Here is a 19,573-nt window from a genome sequence, read left to right as displayed (position 1 = left end):
ATGTTGGAAGAGAACTGACTCCTGACTTTCACACACTCCTGCCCACACACCATAAAGAAACGATTGTATGTTTTTGTTTTGGTTTGAGGCAGTGTCTCATTGTATGTCCCTGGCTAACATGAAACCAGACAGGCCTTAGTGATCTGTCTGCCTCTGTCTCCAGAGAGATGGAGTTAAAGAGCACCACCATGCTTAGCAGTAAGTATAATTCAAAATAAATAAAGCAAATAACAAATACAAACACTTCTGAGCCTGCTCAACTGAGGCCATAAAAAGAGAGTGGCCAGCAGGCTAGGGAGATGCCTTAGGTATGGGTGATGGCTGTGTAGACATGAGGACCTGATTCAAATCCCAGTGTCCATGTAAGAAGTGAGACGTGTCTGCATGCCTGTAACCTCACCACTGGGTGTTGAAGACAGGGGGATCCCAAGAGCTCACTGGTCAGCCAGGCTAGCTTCTGATTGGTGAGAGATCCTGTCTTACAGGAGTAAGGCGGAGAGCAGTCAAGAAAGACACCAGCTATCCTGTTCTGGCCTCCACATGCAGGTGTACCAACACACACACCTTCATGAATATACTACACATACCACACACACACCCATACCAATAAAACAAAACAAAACCCCTCAAAATGGAAGGGAGGAATTCTTCTAGACATGTTCAGTTTCTTTTTCTTAAAAACGTTTAACCAAAACCAAAGAAAAGGATATTTGAAGATATGTTAACATAGGAATTCCTCTCTAAGAGCATGTACCTGGCCAGGTTAATACTTTTAAAAATAATCACTGCATAATCCTATACATGTTTGATTTTTTAAAAAAAATAACAGATGTTTGCATTACTATGTAGTTTACATGCTAGCTTCAACCAAACCCTTGGTTTTTCTCTTCTTACTTTGTGTTTTCTAGTATGCATGACGCAACAGAACTTTTCTCTCCCCATCATAGCTAAACACTTTGATTCTCATGTGATTCATTAGAAACTTAAATAGCTCAGCTTTTCAGTGTCAGCATTAGGGTTCTCCTGTTTGAGCGCACCCTATCTGTCCATGCTGTGGTTCTTCTGTGTTTCTGCACTACACAGAGAGTTCTTAGGCAAAGCAGGCGATGCATGATGCTGCCCTTGGAGCCCCAGGTTGAGAGCTGTGAGGCTTGCTGTGCCTGCTCCTATTACTAAGAACTGATCTGCTAGCCATGTCTGCTATGGCAGCCGTAGGGCTGCATGCCAGCCATGGGATTGGGACAAGACCTGTGTTCCATTCTGAGATGGCTATTCTGTTGCCCAGGTTGCATGGTCTGCTGCTAAATGACTGAGAACCCCAAATGGCTTAGAGGGTAAAGGGCTTGCCAAGAAAGCACAGGAACCTGAGTTTAAATCTCTAACACCCACAAAAAAGCAGCCATACAAGCACACATCTGAAACCCAGCACCAGAATGAAGAGTAGCAGAGACAGGTAGATCCCAGCAGCTCCCTGGCCAGTCAGTGTGAATGCTTCAGAGCTGAGGACCTGGATAGATCGGTCTAAGACTCAAGCTGGAGGGACTTAGCAAGGCATCTCATGGGGGTCTGGCCTCCTGTTGGGAGCTGCTTACTCTTTGAAACCCATAGTCTCCTGCAGGGAAGGTTGTTCCCAGATTATGAGATCCAATTCAAGGATAAACAAACAATCACCCTTCCTCACATAGGAATGCCCATAGCCTCTGAATAAATCCAGAACAAACTGAAAAAAAAAAAAAAAAGGGTGCTACCCAGAAACCAAGACTAAGTAAAGGGCAGTCTAGTTTATATTGTAGAATGAGAGGATACAGATTCAAAGAACCATGACTCTAAACGATGCATGGGAGTATAGAGAATGATTCTGGAAAACCCCAAAGTGACTTGGACTTTTTCTCCTACTTCTCCAGGCTGGATTGCTGTTTAGTCCAGCTATCCTTGGGAAGCTGTGATGTTCTGTGAGTGTATCCAGGTGTGTGTTGGAGGCCTCACTCTCCAACTGTGCGTCTGGGTGCTTCCTTCAGGGACTCTGCATCCTAGAAAGCTACTCAGGCTGAGGTCTGCTTGTTTATACACACCTCTTCTCATTCTTTTTGCTTGTGTCCATCTCTTGCAGAATTTTTGTCTGGTTTGACCCCCTTTCTTCTGCTGCTTGGTTACTCAGATCTGTGATGCCTTTGAGCTTTGGTGACTGTTATGCCCAGATCTCAAGGTCCCCATGGACCACCAGGAGTCTAATTCATATGCAAAAGCAAGAGTCTTTATTCAAACACAAGCTCAGAACTTCTAACCTCTCCAGCACAGTGGAAGGTGTGGATGGTGCTGAGCTGGCACAAGCCTTGCCTATTTATCATGGTTGCAGGGTGAGGGGCTTTTCAGCTTGGCAGTTACATGATTGGTTAACATTTGCTTGGTGCATGTCTATTGGTTAGTAATGATTCAGGATGGTATAAACAGTAGTTGCTAGCTTAATTTACTTTAAAACATTAGGTTCTTTCTCCTGAAATATTGATTGGTTGTTACTAGGAGTGGAGTGGCTATTTGCCCAAGAGAATTATGATTGTTGCCAGGATGACATGATTCTTGGAACAACCTTTTTTTCCTTTTTTTTTTTTTTTTTTTTTTGTAGCTGAGTTCATTCAGAGAGCAAGTTAATCATAAAATGGAGTCTGAAAGCAAAATGGAGTTTGTAATGTTAAGTTGGGCCATTCAGTAGCCGTTGTGGACCTGTTTTTAGGCTTCTATGGCCCAAATCTGAAGTAGTCTGGATGGACTGCTTACATTTTTTTTCTCTTAAATCACAATCTCAAAATTAAATATACTAATTCAGAGATGGTAAATGCTTTTAATGCCAGCACTTGGGACTTGAGAAGTGGAGGCAGGAGAAACAAGAGTTCAGCATCAACATGGACAATAAGAGACTTCTCATAACAAAACCAAAAACTAAACAGGAAAAAAAAACCTAAAGCAGTTATTGTATGGAGATGTTAGCTAATTGGTAGGTCACTTGCATAGCATGCTCAAGACACTGGATTTGATTATCATCACCACCATCAATCAATCAATCAATTAACCAATAAAGTGGCAGTAAAGAATATTTTGAGGAATGGTTATATATTTATGGCAAAATTGTGTACACTACCATTGTGCTTTGCTACTTGAATAGATTTATAATTTGGTAAGGCTAAATGCCTACCTGTTTTTCACATATGAAGTGCTTGTGAATGATCATGATTTTTAAATTAATTTAGTTAGTGAGAGGGGGATGAGTATCTATTTTCTTCTTTTCCTTAGTGTGAGATTTTGGTGTATGTATATATTTCAATCCCTGTCTTGCAGCTGTGCTGAGCAATCAAGAGATTGTCGAGGAGCCAGAGTGAGAGGTGAACCCCTTCATGTTTGTGTGAGACTCTCATCCCCAAGTTCTGCAAGAGAAGTCAACCCTCAATCTGAGCTGCCTCAGAAGAATACCTTTTAGACTTCTGAGACAAAGTATCACAGCCTGGTCTTTCTTCATCTTCCAGCTCCCTTACCCCTCTGCTGTCTGAGTGCTGGAGCAGTGAGCGTATACCACCAGGCCCAGCTATAAACTTAGAATTAAAAAAAAACAAACTTGTTAGTACCTGTTGAGACTGAAGTCTAACGTGTATTTAAAAGGACAGTTTGTGTTGTCATTTCTGAGGGTGACACTGTGGGAAGACAACTTTGAAGTGAGGCATTTGAAAATAATCCGATCTCTTTTGAAATGGGATCTTACGTTACAGAATTTGCCATGTAGTCCAGGCTGGCCTAGAGCTGTTGGTAATCCCTCTGCCTCTGCCTCCCTGGAGATGGACTTCCAGAAATCGTCCATGTTCAGCTTTTCCTACTTAAGCTTACTTCCTAATTAAGTGGTTAGCTATAGATTCATGACTGCCTCTCAGAGCATCGTAGAACTGAGCCCGGACGAGGAGCAGTGATTACTGATGGCGCTGGTCTGAGAAATCGGGGCTGAAGCAGTCAGTACCGTCTGACTTATGGTGCAGGCAGCACAACACTAACGAAACTTTCAACTTAAAAATGTAGAGCCTTTCAAACACTGCTTATTGGACAATACGTAAAGTGATAGCATTTCATGATGACAGAGGTTTATGAGTCTTAATGGCAGGTACTTCTCATGTAGGTGTTAACCGATGGGAGTCCTGCACTTGCTGATGAGAAATGCTTTGGACCAGATTGGGCATCAGCTGCCATGACTGCTCATCTTTCTGGTTCCCCTCTCTGTAGCATGGCTGGCAGATTGACTTTTGTTTTGTTTTTTTTTTGTTTTTTTCTGCTAGGAATTGAACCTAGGATCTGTCTCTCCCCCCACCCCCATCTCATTTTATTTTTTCATGACAGGGTTTTTCTTTGTGGCCCTGGCTGTTTTGAAACTCTCTTCTCTGTACTGGCCTCAAACTTAGAGTTCTGCTTGCTTCTGCCTCTTGAGTGCTGGGATTAAAGGCATGCACACCATTGCTCAACCCCCAACTCTTTTTTTTTTTTTAAATATTTCTTAGGACTGTAAAACCTTTTTTTTTTTTTAGTATCTTCAAGACCAATTAAAAATCTTGAGAAGTCATTGATCTCTAGGATTTACAGGATTCACACTTTGATCCCAAAGAATCTCATTGAAAATGGTAAATGATAATGGCCACAGGCATTGGTCCCAGTCCTCTGAGCCAAGGATATCCCCCTGCATCCCAGTGTCGGGGCTGTGAGGTGACCCCATCATCCAGAATGTACAGCTTATTTCCTATACTGAACAGGAAGGTTTATGGTCCAGCCGTAGTAAGCTGTCCCCACGTAACAGATATTGAGGCTCACCTAGTCTCTCTCCTTTTCATCATAAAATTAATGGAAAAGCTTCTTTGAATGCAACATGGCACTGAGATGCAGCCAGTGAAATCTAACTGCAGGGGATCATATGTGACTGAACCTTTAGTGAGAATAGCTAGTGTCTGTTCACAAATTCTGATGCTACAGCAAGTCTCAAATACAAAGGAACTTCACACAGTCTTGTTCAAAGAAGGAGATGGGGCATGAGTATCCTACATGGGAGATGAGTATCCTAGGAAAGTGGTTCTCAACCTTCCTAACACTGTGACCTTTAATACAGTTCCTTATGTTGTGATGATTCCCCCAATCATAAAATTATGTTGTTGCAATTCCTAACTAATTTTGCTGTCATGAAACGAGAGAAAAATATCTGATATGCAATCGGCGAGAAAGAAACTTCACTGGAGCTGTGGACATCTTCACCCCGGGGTTCATGAGAAGTAGGAAGTCCCAATCCTTGTCTGTATAGATTCATCAAGCTAAGTAAGGGGTTGGCTAGTGCTCTAGCCTTGGTATATAGCTTTAACACAAACATGGGGAGCCAGCGGGACACTGTAATCTGTTGTTTGACCTGTTTCTCCTAAGTGTTAATACTACAGCTTCTAGCTCATTTAATTTAGCTTCTAGGGTTGTATTTATATGCTCTTGTGTTGCCAAAGCAATCAGAATGGGTAGTTTGTATCTGTAACTAGGGGCTGCACTGGAAGAAGCTGCAGATGCTATAGCAGTAACGACTGCAGAACTGTTAGTTAAAACAAAGACTATACACAGTTGGAGGGGGAACAATTGGTATGAGTAACTTTGACATATCTTTGCATTTTTAAATAAAAGGACTCCTGACATGTGAAGGGTTAATAGGCAGTGAGTCTAGACATGAAAGGATGTCCATGCCATTTTTGTTTATCCTTTCCAGAAGTCCCATAGATGGTCACATTGCCCAGGGCTGTGGCTAACAGCCAAAGGTCTGGCTGAACTTTTCCTCTGGAGACATTATAGCAGGGCATAGCCAATGAAGAGATCCTAGGAAGTTACCTTCATCCAGACCAGGTGGATGCCTCCAAGTCAAGTCAGCCAGCATTTCAGGTCATCTACTCAGAGACACAAAGTTCTTTAGAGGTGTGGATCATTCCAACCAAGAGGGAATTCCATTCTGAAGCCAGGGCACCAGATTCTCACTGCATATTGGGAAATATTTGTCTAACAGGGTAACCTCTGAGTGATCAGAAACTGGAAAACTCAAGTGAGAATGAATTGATGGTATTGAAAACCTGCACATCCAATCTTGCCAGACCCCTAAGTCTGGTGGATGAGAGGGATATGTGTGTACTGACTCACTAATGACAAGTTGGAACACTGGATGTTTTTCCAGTGTAGTCAGAGAGAGGGTGAGAAACCTCCCGCTAACTCAGTCTGAGGATTTATAACTATTACATAATATTTTATATAACATTTTAATAGCAAGTTATTTTAAAATAAATATTGATTTGACATATTTTCTAGCCAGCTTTTTGTAATTGTTAATCATAGACCTTAAAAATTTAAATATCTTATTTATAAGTGTTATCTTCTTTTTATATTATACCTTCTACCGATTTTTAACTTATTTGGACCTTTATAACTTCCAAAAGACTTTTAGTTATTCATTTTGTAAGCATATATCATCTTGATATTTATATATAAACTCTTACTTATTAAAATAATTTTAATATATATATTTTTATTAAGATATTTTTTATTTCTAGCCTTATAACATTTTTATTTTTAATGCCATATCTTTTTATCCTTATAATATTAAAAAATTTTAAACCATATCTTTTTATAATTGTGTAGCTGTATCTTCCCTTCATTAAAACAAAATGGTTGGGATGACCTGTTGATCTTTTATTGTGAATGAGTATTAACACCGAACGGGTTTGTTGTGATCATTTTACACGGGCTCAGCTGAAGGCAGGAAGATGATAGTCATTTAATTTGGAAGATAGGGCAGAAGACTTGCATTGGATATAACAACAACAACAACAACAACAACAACAAACCACCCTCATTTGATTATTAGTATGTATTTAAAGAGACCATAGAAGTAAAAACATCTTTTAATATGAGTGTATTTAGATATATATTTATTTATATATACAAAATATATTTAAAGGTATGCCTCATGCCTCATCCTCAGGTCTGTAGCAGGCCACCTGCTGTCAACAGTTCCTGCAGTTTTTCTCTTACCTCCTTCTTCCTGACCCATTCCTTTGTCTCAGCCCCCATCCTCCACATGCATTCCCTGGGAGCCTGCTCACCACATCAGCCAGAGAAACAAACAGGCCAGGCATGGTCATCAGATCTCCATTCCCCTTCTCACCTCAGATATAATCCTTGAGTCTCATCCACAACTTTGTAGCAGACCACCTGCTGCGGCTTTTCTGCCCTCTCCATCTTTGCTCCAGTAGATTCTAGGGGTATACTTTGCTTTCCTCCCTCTTGTAGGCACCCTCAGGCCTCCTCCCTTCTAGCCTGTTCCTGTTTCTGAAGTGTTATCTCCCAAGACCTAGACCAGTCTAATGAGAACCCCCAGTGGCCACACTTGGCAGGATCCCAGAAGCATTCCCTACCAAGGAACCTACATCTAGTACATTCTTCCTAAGAAGCAGAGAGGGAACCAGAGAGAACGGCAGAGAGACTTCAATAATTCACTCTTACCAATAGACAGGTCTTCTAGACAAAAACTAAATAAGGAACAAAACATCTATCCAACAAAGATAAGACTGATATCAGCACCTAGAATTACTATCATTCCAAATCCAGATACCTAGACACCAGCATGATAATATAATCTGTAACAACCAAGACAATATGTCTCCAATAGAGCCAGCAACCTTGCTACAATAGCTCTAGGAAGTGAACATAATTGAAGCATAAAGACCTGGACTTCAAAATAGCCCTTATGAATGTTAGTGGTTCTTAAAGAGGAAATGAATAATTCTACTAAAGGAATTTATGAAACAGTGGGATGAAATGAATAAAGAAAACTCAAACTGAGGGAAATCTGGAAGTGAAAAACTAGAAACTTGAACAAGAATCTGAGAGACAAGCACACGAGAGATGGAAGAGAGAATCCTAGACACTGAAGACAAGACAGAAGAAATGGATATCTCAGTTCAAAAAGAAAAAAAAAAGAAAAAAAAAGTGAAAATAAAAAAGATTAGGCACAAAACATCCAGGAAATTTGGGACACTAAGCAAAGACCAAATCTACAAATAATAAGAACAGAGGAAGGAGAAGAAACACAGGTCAAAGGCACAGAAACTATTTTCAACAAAATTATAGAAGAAAATTTCTTTAACCTAAAGACAGAGGTGCTTATCAAGGCAACAGAAGCATACAGGACACCAAATAGACTGGACCAGAAAAGAAATTACCTGTAGCCCAAATATTATAAAACTAAGTGTACAGAAAAATCAAGTGTATTAAAAGCAGCAAGGGAAAAAGACCAAATAACATAGTAGCAGACCTATAATACCTAACTTCATAATGGCTCTAAAAGCCAGATGGGCCTGCATAGATATTCTGTAGACTCTAGGAGACCACAGATGCCAGTCCAGACTACTAGACTCAGCAAAACTTTCCATCATAATCGATGGAGAAGGAAAGATATTTCATGATAAAATGAAATTTAATGTGTATCTATTTACAAATATAGCCTTGCAGAAGGTACTAGAAGGAAAGCCAGCTTGAAGAGGTAGCCACATCCAAGAAAACACAAGTAATTTGATTCCCAGACCAGTGAGTCAGAAGTAGGGATACACAACAAACACTGCTCATTTATAACTCTCAACACCAATGGTCTCCTTCCCCAGTAAGAAGACACAGATGAAAAGAATGGATGTGAAAATAGGATCTATTATGTACATCTAAGGAACACACCTTAATACCATCTCAGCTGAAGATAGACATCATCTCATGGTAAAATGATAGAAAAAGGTATTCCAAGCAAATGGACCCAAGAAGCAAGTCAGTAGTGTACCAGTTTTAATATCTGACAAAAATTAACTTCAAATCAAAACTAATACAAAGAGATAGGGAAAGATACTGTATACACATCAAAGAAAACTCCACCAATAAGATACTGCAATTCTCAATATCTATGTACCAATTACAAGGGTACTGAAGTTCATAAACACTATATAGCCTAAATCACATATTGACCCTAATACACTGATAAGTGACATTAGTACCTCATTCTTGCCAACAGACAGGTCAGCTAGACAAAACTAAACAGAGGAATCCTGGAGCTAACTGCTATCATAAATGAAATAGACATATTTACAGAGAACACTTCACCTAGACACAAAAGACTATACCTTCTCAGAAGCTCATGAAACTTTGTCCAAAATTGACCACATACTTGGATACAAAGTATCAACAGATATGAAAAAATTGAAATGGCACCCTGTATCCTGTCTGACCACCACAAATTAAATGGACTATCAATAGCAACAGAGACAGCAGAAAGCTCACAAACTCATGGAACCCGGACAACTCACTACTGGCTGAAAATGGACCAAGACAGAAATTAAGAAAGAAACGAAAAAGTTTCTAGAACTAAATAAAAATGAAACACAATATATCAAAACTTATGGGACACAATGAAGGCAATTCTAAGATGCAAGTCCATAGTACTAAGTGTCTATATTTAAAAAAATTGGTTTACAAGCTGTGCTGCCAATGGAGGCCATGTTCATGCGCCCCTTACAGTGAGTAGCAGCATGGATCATGGACATCCACATGGTTTCTGGTGACAGTGTAAAGCACAGAGGGCAGGCTCAGAAGGCCATGATCATAGTCATGGTTCTTGCTACTGCCGAAGCCATGTTGAGGTCCTTGGTCTTTGTTGCTGCCAGAAGCCATGTTGATGATTTGGGGTCATGCTGCCACTGTGGGTTGTGTTGGTATATTTGACCTATGTTGCTACTGGAGACCAGGTTGATATCTGTGACCTCTGCTGCTGTCTTTGCTGTGGCATAGGGTCATGTAGATGGTGCATGATCTGTACTACCACTGGAGGCTATGCTGAGGTCCATGGCCTGTGATGATTCCAGAGGTCATGTGGATGTCTGGGGTCTGTGCTGTCATCAGAAACCATGGGGAAGTCCATGATCTATACTACTGTGGGCAAGGAAGCTTCTTTTGCAATGGTGTCGATGGCTGGTGACTCAGTTGAGAACGAGAGACATAGAAGGCTCCTCCTCCAAAAAGAAACAGTCTAGACAAGAAGCCATGGAAGAGAATGCTTAACAATTGTGATAGGGATTCTGAAGCTTAGCTCTTCCCAGTGGATGGCTTCTGGCAGGAGTGAAGGCCAAGGACACTGTTTCTCAAGGGGACACTAAGGGTTTGAACATCCTCCAGTGAGTATATGGTATTTTTGTTTTCTTTTTTGTCTTCTTTTTTGTCTTCCTTTGGGTAGGGAGTTGAGGAGGAGGTCACAAGGGTTGGGTGTGGACCTGGGAGAACTGGGAAGTGAATGTGAGCGAGATGAATTATGTGAAGTTTCCAAATAATCAATAAAGATATTCTGTTGAAAAAAAGAAATGAATAAACTTGACTCATATTTGGGCAAAAAAAAAAAAAAATTAGAGAGATCTTATAGTAGTTACTTAACAGCACACTCATGTAACTATGGGCTTTTCAACCCATGCCCAAAATCCCAAAATGTAACTCTGAGACTGAATTATTTATGAGTAATGTCTAAGCCAAAAGCTTTGGCTTGTTCACACAAGCTTGTAACTCAATTATTCCATGTATTCTATTCTAAGCCCTGACACATGGCTATTTACCTCTCCCCAGGTTCATGCAGTTGTTTCTATCAGTGCTTGAGGTGAATCCCTTCCTGTACCTGACTATCCCATAATCCTTTCTCCCTGCCAGAACTCCCACCTCCTATTTCCTGCCTAAGCTAATAGGCCAACAGCTATTTAATTAATAGGTGATGCTTCCATACAGTACACAAAAGATTCTCTGTACACACCTGGAAACTGTAGAACAAAAGGAATAAATCACTCTCAAAATGAGTAAATGGCAAATAATAATAATAATAACAATAATAATATTTGGGACTGATATCAACAAAATAGAAACAATAAATCAAACAAAAAATACAAAAAAATCAATGAAACAAAGACAAAAATAGAAGAAATGGGTATATCAGTCAACGAAAATGTTAAAACTAAACAATAATTCAGACACAAAATATCCAGGAAATTTTTGTCGGTTCTTTGAGAAACTCAATAATATTGAAAAGCCTCTAGCCAAATTAAGTAAAAGGTAGAGTCCTAATCATATTCCCAAAATCCAAATTAACAATTTTAGAGCTGAAAAGTGGGACATAACAAGAGATACTGAGGAATTCCAGAGAATCATGAGGGCATGCTTTAAAATCTTGAACTCCAATCGAAAAGAATGAGTAAATTTTATATGCATACTACCTACCAAAGTTAAATCATGATTAGATAAACAATTTAAACAGACTTATAGCAGCTAGCAAAATAGACACAGTAATCAAAAGTGTACCAAAAACTCAAAACAAAACAAAAAGAAATAAACAAGCCCAGGGTCAGATAGTTTTACTGAAGTATTCTACCAGACTTTCAAAAAAAGAGTTAATGCCAATACTCTTAAAATTATTTCAAAAATAGAAACACAAAGTAAAATGCCTAATTAATTTTATGAGACCATAGTTACCTTGATATCTAAACTACACAAAGACCCAAAAAAGAAAATTTCAAACCAATTTCTCTCATGAACATAGATATAAAAAAGTGTCAACAGAATAGTTTCAAACCAGATTAAGCACGCGCACACCCACACACACACCCACACCCACACACCCACACCCACACACACACAAATCATCCACTACAATCAAATAGGCTTCATTACAGAGATGGAACAATCTCCCACATTCATGACTCATCAGGATTAATAATGTAAAAAATGACCATCTTACCAAATGTAACCTACAGATTCAATTTAATCCTCATCAAAATTCAAACTGGATTCTTCACAGTTCTTCAAAGGAAAATTTTCAGCTTCATATGGAAACACACAAACACAGAGTAGCTAAAACAATCCTGAATAATAAAAGAACTGCTGGAGGTGCCAACATTTTCAATCTTAAACTGTACTACAGAGCTATAGTAGTAAAAACAACATGGTGTTGGCAAAAAACTCAAACCCAAACCAACCAAGCAAAAAACAACAACAAAAAACCCAGACCTGTTGATCAATGGAATCAAATGAAGGTGCAGATATAAACCCACACACCTATAGATACCTGATTCTTTTTTATTAAAAAAAGAGAAAACTACACACTGAAAAAAAAAAAAAAAAACCCAGGATTTTCAACAAATGGAGCTGGTCAGGCTGTATGGCTGCATGTAGAAAAATCCAAATAGATCTATCTATACTTACCTCAGACTTAAGTCCTAATGGATCCAAAACCTTAACATAAAATCAGATAAACTGAATCTGGTATAAAAGAAAGTAGGGAATAGCCTTGAACTCATTGGCACAAGGGAAGACTTTCTGAACAGACCACTGATATCTGAGACACTAAGGTCAATAGTAAATAGGACCTTATGAAGCTTCTGCATGGCCAAGGACACTGTCATTCAGGCAAAGTGGCAGTCTTCAGAATGGGAAAAGATTTTTCTTCCTTCCTTTCTTTCTTTCTTTCTTTCTTTCTTTCTTTCTTTCTTTCTTTCTTTCTTTCTTTCTTTCTTCCTTCCTTCCTTCCTTCCTTCCTTCCTTCCTTCTTTCTTTCTTTCTTTCCTTCCTTCTTTCTTCTTCCTTTTTTAAACCAACTACCCATCTGATAGAGGGCTAGTATCCAAAATAAAGAACTAAAAACAAAACAAATTTAAAACAACCAAACAAACCCAATAACCCAATTAAAAATGGAGTACGGATCTAAGCAGAGAATTCTCAAATGAGGAAAACCAAATGGCCGAAGAACATTTTAAGACAATTTCAACATTCTTAGTCATCAGGGAAATGCAAATAAAAACTACTTTGAGATTTCATCTTGTAGCTGTCAGAGTGGCCCAGATCAATAAATCAGGCGGTAGCTGATGTTGGTGAGGATGCAGAGAAAAAGGCACACTTACTCGTTATGGTGGGAGTGCAGACTTGTACAGCCACTATGGAAATCAGTTTGGTGGCTTCTCAGCAAGCTGGGCATCAATCTTTCTCAAACCAGCTATACTACTTGTGGATATACCCAAAGCATACAAAGGATGTCTGCTACAGAGGCACTTGTTTAAACATTGTTGCTCTGTTTGTAAAAGCCAGAAATTGGAAGCAACCTGGATGTCCATCAGTGTCAATTGGTGAACAGATAAAGAAAATATGTTAGACTTAGATAATGGAAATTCACTCAGCTATTAAATATGAACTCATGAAATTTTCAGGTAAATGGATGGAGTTAGAAAAAACATCATCGCAAGTAAGGTAACCCAGACCCAAAAAGATAAATATAGTTTGTGTTCTCTTATACGTAGATGTTAGCTGTTAGGTCAGTGATAAACAAGCTTCAGTTCCCAGAACCACAGAGGTTGGGCATAGAGCAAGGGACAAGGGAGTAAGGATAGGTCTCCCTAAGAAGGGGATGAGGAACAGAATATGGGAGGGGACAGCTAAAATTAAGGTTCATTTGAATGACCACATGGAAACCGATTTTATTAGATGCTTCTTAAAAATACACATATATAAAGGTGATCTAAATGAAATTGCTAAGCAACAGGGGATACAGAAATGCAACTGTCCTTTTGGTTCTGGGTTACCTTACTCAGGATGATTTATTTTTTTCTAGTTCCATCCATTTACCTGAAAATTTCATGATTTCATTTCTTGTCAACAACAAAACTGGGCACTGGGAATAGGTTATATTTAAACAACCCAAGCTGTTGCAAGATTATCAACTGCTCTCTACACATTGACAGCAAGGCCCCACTGCTAAAGGCAACAGCTATGTAACTTAGTGAATACAGAGAAGCCAAGCTGGTGTTTACATAGAGACTTAACCCCTATTGGCTAGTGTTCTTGGTACCATAAGATACTCCGCAGGCTACCAAAGGCAAAAAGTAAATGCCAACCCTTCAATCTACAATGGTCTTGCCTGCAAGATATGCTGGTTCAGTGGTAACACAAAGCTTGTAGGAGTAACACACCAATAATCTGGTTTGATTTAAGGCTCACTCCATGAGATGGAACCCAAACCTGATGTTGCTTAGGTGACCAGGAATCTGAGACTAGATAACCCAAGGACTTAGGGGGAAAACAAAACACTACTGTCCCAGTAAGGGAGAGTAGCAACCAAATGACTCCTAATGACACTCAGAGCAGTGCCTTGCTCAGCAATTATCAGAGAAGCTTGCTCCTGAAACAGATGAAAAAAATACAGAGCCCACCAAGGAAACAAAACCTTTTACACACAGTAGGATCAACAAAAGCATGAACTCAGAGACCAAGGACCTGCAGGGGTCTGCACCAGATGGGGTCTTAGAGCTGAAAGAATGGGTCACCCCATCCTTAACCCAGAAGCTGTCTCCAGTTGATAACTACTTCCAAATGAAAATTTTGTTTCCCCTAAGGAAGTCTCACTGGGGAAACAGATCACTGTTGTAGGTGGGCCCAAGACTGGTATGAGTTGGCTGACAGAAAATGGACTCAGTAGTGTCTTTGGAGGGTTCTTGTCTCATAATGTTGTGTGAGCGCCTGTATGATGTGTGCCTGCACAGCTCCTTTGTGTATATATTATGACTTTAGGTTTTGTATTTTTATCGAATTTCTATTTTCTTTTTTTTTTTCTCTTTCTCTCTCTCTCTCTCTCTTTTTTTTTTTTTGTGAAGAAGTGTGTCTCTGTGTTTGTGTTTCTTTGACTTTTTCTTGGCTCTTTTTCTTGTTTGTTTTGTCCCATTCTGATTAAAATAAACTTAAAATATTTTATTGTCATTTCCTAGATGCCTGTTTATTGTTCTGAGAGACAGTAAAAAGGTAGATTCGGATATAACAGAAAGACCTTGGAAGATTAGTGGAAGTGGGAACTGTAATCAGAATATATTGTATGAAAATATCTGCTCAATAAAAGAAAAATCCATGAATACTATGTCTTAGTCATTGCTCTACAGCTGTGAAAAGACACATGAACACCATGACCAAGGAATCTTCCCCCATCCCAAAGAAATCAGTAAACTTTAAAAAAAAACTTTTCATTGGTTCCCTTCGAACTCCCTATCATGCACCCCAATCCCACGACCCTCCCCATCCACTCATATCTGCCCTTTACTCTTACAACCTCCTCTCCAACAGAGGGGGAGAAACCTCATTGTGGAAGTTGTAGTGTGTCAGAATGTATCCCACAGTGTAACTCTACCCACATGCCTTTGCTTGCAGATGTTCACTACAATGAGTCATTGGTCTGGTATGATGCCTCTGGCTTCTGCTACCACACAGCAGACAAGAGGCACAGCCAGCTCTCCCATGCTTATGCCCTTGGGCCAGCTTACCCACAAACCCCACATCCTTGGCCCGCTCAACTGTACTGTTCAGGCAAGGTGTGGGACCAGCTTTCCTCTGCAGCTGGTGAGGGGCAGGGCCAGCTCTCCCGATTGTCGTGGGTGACAAGAGGCTAGAGGAGATTGCGTCTCTCCCTTGTCCAAGTGATGGACCCAACTCTCTTATTCTTGGCATTGGCTTTTTGTTCCCCTAGCCTTACGGTCAGCTCTACTGTACTGCCCAGACGAGGTGCAGGGCCTGCTCTCTCAAGTGCTGCAGTGGGTAAGGAGCCGGTCCCCAAGATCTGGTTGCCCCTCTAGGAGCAGACCCTCCTGTATACCGAGTGATGCTATGTAAACTTTGCTCCCAATTTAAAACTATTAGTTAAATAAAGGCTTACAGCTAGTTACTGGGTGGAATAGAATACCCTAGTAGCTGCATTCCTACAGCTTCCTTAAGCCCTTCTGAACTTCTTTGATATTGGAATTCTACATTACACCCTCTTGACCTACATTTGCAACCCTTTCCTCTCCTCCCCCACCTTGGAGCTGCCTGTTCTGTCTCTTATGCCCTCCTAGGCCTTAAATGATGACCCTTCCTTATTTCCTCCTCTCACTCAGAGATTCTATTAAAGCCTTGCTGTCTTACTGCACAAGGCTTGACCCCAGTATAGCAAAAAATCAATGGCCAAACAATTGGCACACTAGATTTTCAAATTCTCTCATATGATAACAACTTCTGCCACTGCACAAACAAATGATTCAAACATCTCTTATATTTAAACTCTCTCTGCTCTATGATCCCCAAAGCCTCTACTTTCCATTTCCTCAAAACCTTTTATCTCTATGATTTCTTTGCTCTCTGGTCTCTAAAAATTTATGACTGTGCTGTAAACTGTCTCAGAATTTGAAGGTTCATTGGGTATGGTTAAAGAATCTATAAAACCTGTAACAAAAAGTCAATAGTTAAAAAAATCTATACATATATAGTCTTATTTTTTTATATGTGATTTAAGATATACTTTGTATATAACTTGAATTAGGAAAATAGATGTTTTTCCACAGCATCCTTGTGATTTGCCTTCATCTTGGTTGATGACCTCATTACGTTGGGAGCAACTATTTGGCTGGTGGCCATCTTTAATATTTAATCTAGAGAGTGCATATAATGTAACTCACCACCATCTTGGTTAAGATGACTGCTTGACCACGTGGTATCATATAAGGCAACACTTCTTGTTCCTATTGAGCTGTCTTCTTAACATTGTATCTCTTTTTTAGACAAGGAGGCAACATCAGGTCTCCAAAATATCTTCGACTAGGATGTATTTTCACATGATGATAAATTCCCAAGGTTATAAAGGTGTACTCAAGTTAACAAAAGCTGATTTAGGGATGTATATTATGTCTTTTTTAACAGCTATATTTAACATCAGGTTTCTAAAATTTAAATAAGCAGCAACACGTGTTTGACAAATAAAGTTTAAACATTCCTAAGGTAATAAAAGTATGTTCAGGTTAACAGAAACTGACTTAGAGAGATGTATGCCTAACCACTTATATCTCTACCAACTATGTTCAATACAAGGCTTCTAGAAAAATTTATATAAGAAACAAAATGTTTGATCAAGGTTTGTACATTCCTAAGGTTGTCAAGTTATACTCAGTTAATAGAACCCGACTTAGCGATGTATATAATCACTACATCTCTGCTGTGTTCAACACCAGGATTCTTAAAAAAATCTTATAACATATATGTTTAACAAACACATGTATATACATGTATAAACAGGGTTAAAACTTGTAAAAGTATTTTTATTTGCCTAATATAATTGTCATTTCTGATGCTTCCTGCCTTTGTTTGCTCATTTAGGTCTAGTTCTGGAAGCTTCTAGCCTCCATATAATATAATCTAGGCCTAGAATGTTTTCAGCCTCTGAGATTTATTACTGAGTAAGCTCACCCTTTCTTTTTTCTTTCTGATCTTTGGCTGGCTGGTTCAACTCAGCTGTTCTGGCTTGAACTCCTCTCCAAGCTGATTGATTCATCCTTTCTTCCCTCCCAGTCTCTTCTGAATTGCTCTGCTTGGCCTCATACTAACTTTGGCAATATATTCTAATCTTCTGGGTCCTACTGTCTTCACCTGTGCTTAGCTTGTTCTGTCTCTGTCTGTCTGTCTGTCTCTGTATAATTCTCCCAGTAAAGCTGCCTCCTCCTATCTCTCCCCGCACTGCTCCTTAAGCAGTTTCCCTTTTCTCTCTCTTCTTATGAGGGTTGGGCATATCCTATTCTGTCAAACCTTTCTCGGATTCACCATCTTCTTGTCTGCCACTCAATTAGCCATCACTTTCAAACATGGGTGCTTCCTTCTACCAACTAACTTTACCTTCATTGTTTGAGATTAAAGGTGTGTGCTAAGGGCTGAGCCACACCACAACTAGAAATATTTTGTTCTGTTTTGTTTTTTGTTTTTGTACTAAATAACACAGTCTTGGGGTTCACAGTGTGCCTGCAACAATAAATTCCTAAGGCCTGCTCAAGTTAACATGAACTGACTTGAAGATGTTTGTCTCTGTCTTTGCTAACTTCATTAAGCTTTGGCTATTTGAATAATCTGAATCATACAAGAAGCTGTAGTTTTCTGTTATGATGCCCTACGATAAAAAATCAGAAAAGCAAAGTTCTCAGTCTCTCTGTGGACAGCATTTATGTTCTAAAGTTTTATTTTTGATACTAAAGGGTCTTCAATGAAAAATTTAACTTAAATTTTAAAGGCTCAAACTTAATAGGGATAAGGGTATAAAATCTAATCTTATAAAGGCTGCTAATTTGTAAGTGTCTAAGGATGGTTAGGACATGCAAGTTAATCCTCGGTTACTCTATTAATGATCCAATTCTTCAGTGTGCTCAGAACAAGGCTAAATATAATTCAATTACAGGGACAAGCTTTATTTAGCCTCCTGTATATGTTTTCAAGGTTAAGCCAAAAGCAAGAAACTAGAAACAAATAAGGTTTGTTTAGAATCAGGATAGATAATGGCCCTCAAACTCTTCAGAGATCTTCTGAATACGACATTTAAAATGTTTAATGAAAAGGCTTCTCATAATAGACAGAAATGCCAGCTCCTAGCAGTGACCTTGAGGTCTCCAAAGAACACTACGGGGCACAGATGACTCCATCTCATTTGTACTAATACTAATCATGTGGTAAAGAATAGCTTCATACCTCATTTGCCTCGAGGGCTCTGTTATGGACACCTTTCAGTGGATTGGGTTGATTGATGTGTTTTGCCTGGCCTACCTGGTCAATTTTGAGAGGTTCCTTTTCCACGGGAAAATCTCTCAGACCTTCTGGGTCTGGGAACCAGATAAAGATAGGATACTGTTCTGTGTTATAGCTAAAGACCAATTACATCTGTCTCAATAAAGCCAATAAAGCCACCAAGACCACCACGAGAACCTAAGGTAACTGACTAGACAGTGGTAAGTCTCTGCCATTTTAATGGATACTTCCTGGTATAATTTATCCTTATCAGATTTCTGTTGGTGTTTATGGCCAACTGTAGCTTTGTGAGTTTGAGAGCAGCAAGCACTCACTATGCACCCCTCCCATACACCCCCAGCTGGCAGTTCAATTCATTTCATATGTAGAATTGGGCCTCAGGTCTCACACTTTGCAGAGTTACTAGGTCTCCAGTTGAGAAAGTAGACAGTTTAAGTTGCTGGTAGACTTCACTATGAAAAAGATAAACTCATGAAACATATTTCAAAGTAACTTTTCTCTAAATTGTTTATTTAAAGAAATTTGCTTTGCAATGACTACTCTCAGTAATCAATGACTTGGGTATGAAAAATGAGAGTTGTCTTAGATTCCTGTCCCTGTAGCTGTGCTAGTGTTATAGTAAGAAGCACTGACTTAAAGTGAGTCTCACAAAGCTAAAAACATCTCTGTCCAACCTAAAGGGGAGTTACAGAAGGCTGTTATAGTAAGTTCAAAGCAGTGTTTGAATCTATAAGTTCATTATAAGTCCTAAGCAATAGTTTGACAATGGCCTTGCTTCAATATGGTACACACCTGTGGCTTCATCCTTGGACCTGACCTACAATAAATGTTCTTCCTTGATCACAAATCTGTCCTAAGCCTATTTCTCCTCCTCCTCCTCCTCCTCCTCCTC

Source organism: Micromys minutus (assembly GCF_963924665.1).
Source record: "Micromys minutus genome assembly, chromosome: 2".
Classification (NCBI taxonomy): Eukaryota; Metazoa; Chordata; class Mammalia; order Rodentia; family Muridae; genus Micromys; species Micromys minutus.
This window is presented reverse-complemented; position numbering follows the sequence as displayed.